Genomic DNA, 4,114 nt, shown 5'->3' on the forward strand with positions numbered 1-4,114 from the left:
AGACCCAGTCTCAAAAATAAATAAATAAATAAATAAATAAAATAAATAAAATAAAAAAGAAAAAGAAAAAGTAGGCTATGATTTAAAAAAGGGGGAGAGGAGTACTAAAGTGTTTCCATCATCATCATCATCATCATCATCATCATCATCATCATCATCATCATCAATAACAACAAGCAACGATGACAACAAAAAGTAAAAGCATTTTGGCTGAATGTTGACTTGGAAAAGAGATTGAAATTTCTTAATTTCATTGTGAAGGAAACTCACATTATTGAGCTGTGACAGACACACAGAGATTTGCTTGTTTGTGAATAATATGAATTTAGAGACAATAAGAATACTCCCCTGAAACTATTACCACACTCAATGAACTTAACTCTAACATCCTGCCCTCTCCCCCTCTCCCCTCCCCTCCCTTACTCCGGCCCTCCCCTCCCTTCTCTTCCCCTCCCTTACTCCGGCCCTCCCCTCTCCTCTCCCCTCCCTTACTCTGGCCCTCCCCTTCCTTCTCTTCCCCTCACTTTTCCTTCTTTCCCTCTCGCCTTATTCCTCCTTGCCTCTTCTCTTTTCTCATCTCTCTCTCACTCCCCCTTTCCTCTGGAACACTTAAGATCAATATTTTGAGCAAAATTCTAAGTACATACTGTGTTTTTGTTAACTTTCGGCACAGTTCTGGAAGCAGGGCCCTAGGAGTTCCTGGGTTGCAGAATCTTTGTTATAGACAAAACAAAACAAAACAAAACATAAATAGTAATCTGCCTCTAGGTGGAGACATGCCCTTCTCTCCCTCCTTCAGGGTCCCTCCAAGGACAGATCAGGGAGCTCAGGGACTTGCCTAGGGGACCACTCCCAGGAAGAGAAGACTTCCCTTCCTTGAATTTCTGCCCTTAGTGCAGTTCCTACAAACAACCATGGAAGGAGGAGCTATTCCTTCTTCTCTCCTGCCCTTTCAGAGATTGCTTTTTAAAATCCCCAGTTTAAGACTGGGATTCATTAGTCTTTTTCTGAAGTTCCCCTCCCTGCCACAGGGACCCTACCAAGTGACTGACTTTCTGCTTTTCCTTTAAATGTCTCCTCTGCAGTCCTGATGATTCTACAGCTTGCAGGTCCTGTTGTTAGGCACACCCCACCCTCGCCTTGCCGCCAGCATCTGTTTGTGTGTGGTATGGAGACTAAGAACCGCAAAGAGTAGACTCTTTCTTTCCCCTATGTTGTATGATGGCTCTGCTGAGACTTCCCTAGATTTTTGGTAACATTTCTTTTCTGCCTTTTAAATCTTTAATTGGCAGAGAAAAGGAAGTAGGTTCCTGGACGTGTAGCTGGCCTCACCTTGACAAGCAGGTCCCCATCGCCCTCCCTCCTCCCCCACTCCCGCCAAGCACCTCCTATCCTGCTCCCCTCCCCCAAAGTGGCTCTGTTCTCTGCTTTCACAGAGGTGGGCTCAAGGAGCATGTGTACTTCTGCATTTGTCAATTGTCCTCAGGCTTTTCTGTGTTGTTATAGATTGCAGTATTTTTCTTTGCTTGAATTGAATTGAATACTAATTATTAATTATTCCATCCTATGTGTGGGTGTGCCGTCTTTCATTATTCATCTGTCAACCATGACCATTACAGCTGCTTTGGCATTGTGACCACCGTAAATCATGCTGCACTCAACAGTTCTTTTATGAGATCTTGATTTCAGTTCCCTTAAATACATACACAGATATACACAGCGATGCAACTTCTCCCACCAATATTAGTTCTATTTTTTACTGTTTATGGTTTCTACGTACACTGACATTCCCATCAACACAGACAGCCTTTCTCCATATTTTCATCATCAGCAGTGGCTTGTTTTTTTTTTTCTTTCCGTTTTGCTAACACCCATCACAGCAGGTGTGAGGTGCCTTCTCTCTGTAGATCTGACTGCAATTCCTGGATGCCTGTGTTGTGCATCCCATGCACCTGCTGGGCATTTGTATATTATTATTATTTTTTTTTTTTTGAAATGTCTGCTCAGACCCCTTGCCTATTTTAAAACACGAGTTACTTTTTTCTTGTTGTTAGTTTTCCTGTATAATCGGAGCGGTAGCCCCTTCCCATGTGTACAGTTTGAAAGTATGTTTCTCTCTTTCCATTGGCTGATTGTTTCCTGCTTGTTCTGAGACAGCACTCTTCAGTTTGCTTGTTTTAGCCAGCGCTGCTGCGCCTTTGGTACAGCCTCTAAGAAACCCAGTCAAGTTCAATGATTTTTACAGCTTCTGGCTTTACGTTCTAATTTTTATTCTCTCTTGAGCAGATTCTACGATTGGTGTAGAAAAAGTACCAATTCCTTGGTTCCCATGCAGATTTCTTCAGTGCTACCCATTCACTAGACTGTCTCTCCCACCTTTACTAGGAGGTTTTGGTTTTGAAAGTTCATTGTGCTTTCTATATATATCAACATGCTATCTGCAAATGGGAGAAATTGTACTTCTCCCTTTTTGATTAGGATTTCACCTGTCTCTTGTCTAATTTTTTTCTATAGCTCTGTCTAGATCTTATACTATTATATTCAATAGAAGTTGTAAAGTTCCTTGTCTCATTACAGGCCTGTCATTCAGAAGGCCCAGCTCTGATCTCTAGCACACACACACACACAAAAAGTAAGATTAAAAAAGAAAAAAGAGAAGAGTATGACATGGCAGTAGAGACTGAGGAAAGCAGAGACATAACAAGGCCTTTATATTTAGACTTGATCCAGGTTCTCTCTGATGTGTTCCTTCCTCCTGATTATAGGGCCAGGCCCTTTCTAGAGTGCGGATCTGATGACCCACCATAAAACAAGACAGTTTATTAGAACACTTATGGTAAGCTCTTACATAGAAAGTTAATTGGACCTTTTACTTTTTACTCTTTTTCATGGGTGTTGTCTTTGGGGGGGAAATAATTATTCTCTGAGGCACCTTGTGTGTGAGAAACTCTTGGTTGTGTGGCTTTACCTCAGAGAGGAATGGACAGCAAGAGACAAGCTGCAAGGAAAAATCACAGAAGATGCTCCATCTCAAGCCTGCTTCAGAGTCTCTTTAGAATTGTTTGGTCAGCACTCAGAGAAACAGATTTCGTTATTTATACAAACTAATCCTGTGAGTATGCGTGTGTGTGTGTGTGTGTGTGTGTGTGTGTGTGTGTGCTGAGTCTGTCTGTCTGTCTGTCTGTCTCTGTCTCTCTCTCTTTCTCTTTCTGTGTGTGTGTGTGTGTGTGTGTGTGTATCTCTGTGAATATATGTGTCTGTGTGTCTGTGTATGTGTTTATGTGGCTCCGAGTTTGTTTGTGTGTGTGTGTGTCTCTGTAATTGTGTATGTGTGTGCTGAGTCTGTGTGTGTATGTGTGTGTATCTCTGAGTATGTGTCTGTGTGTCTATGCATGTATCTATATGGCTCAGTGTTTCTGTGTATGAGTGTGTGTCTCTGTAATTGTGTGTGTGTTGAGTCTCTCTCTCTCTCTCTGTGTATCTCTGTGAGGATACATGTCTGTGTGTCTGTGCATGTATTTGTGTGGCTCCGTGTTTGTTTGTGTGTGTGAGTGTGTGTCTCTGTGATTGTGTGTGTGTGCTAAGTCTGTTTGTCTGTGTGTGTGTGTGTGTGTGTGTATCTCTGTAGTATATGTGTCTGTGTGTCTGTGTATGTGTTTATGTGGCTCCTAGTTTGTTTGTGTGTGTGTGTGCCAAGATTGCCTCTCTGTGTATGTGTGTGTGTGTCTCTGTGTGTGCTTGTGCTGAGTGTGTGTGTGCGTGTCTGTATGTGTGTCTCTGTGTGAGCTTGTGCTGAGTGTGTGTGTGTGTCTCTGTGTGTGCTTGTGCTGAGTGTGTGTGTGTGTGTGTGTGTTTGTGTGTGCTGAGTCTCTCTCTCTGTGTGTGAGAGAGGGCAACCTTGAGGAGCTCACCTCTTCTTCTCATCATGTGAACCCTAGAGATAGAAACTTCCCATCTGAGAAACCCTCCTGGTCCCTAGAAATAGATTTCATTGTGATTTTTTTATTAGATATTTTCCTTATTTACATTTCTTTTTTTTTTATTTATTTTAATTTTTTTTATTTTAGATATTTTCTTTATTTACATGCGAATTTCTCCATTCCCAGTTTCCCCT

The sequence above is a fragment of the Mastomys coucha genome, unplaced genomic scaffold (assembly GCF_008632895.1).
Source record: "Mastomys coucha isolate ucsf_1 unplaced genomic scaffold, UCSF_Mcou_1 pScaffold15, whole genome shotgun sequence".
In the NCBI taxonomy this organism is placed as follows: Eukaryota; Metazoa; Chordata; class Mammalia; order Rodentia; family Muridae; genus Mastomys; species Mastomys coucha.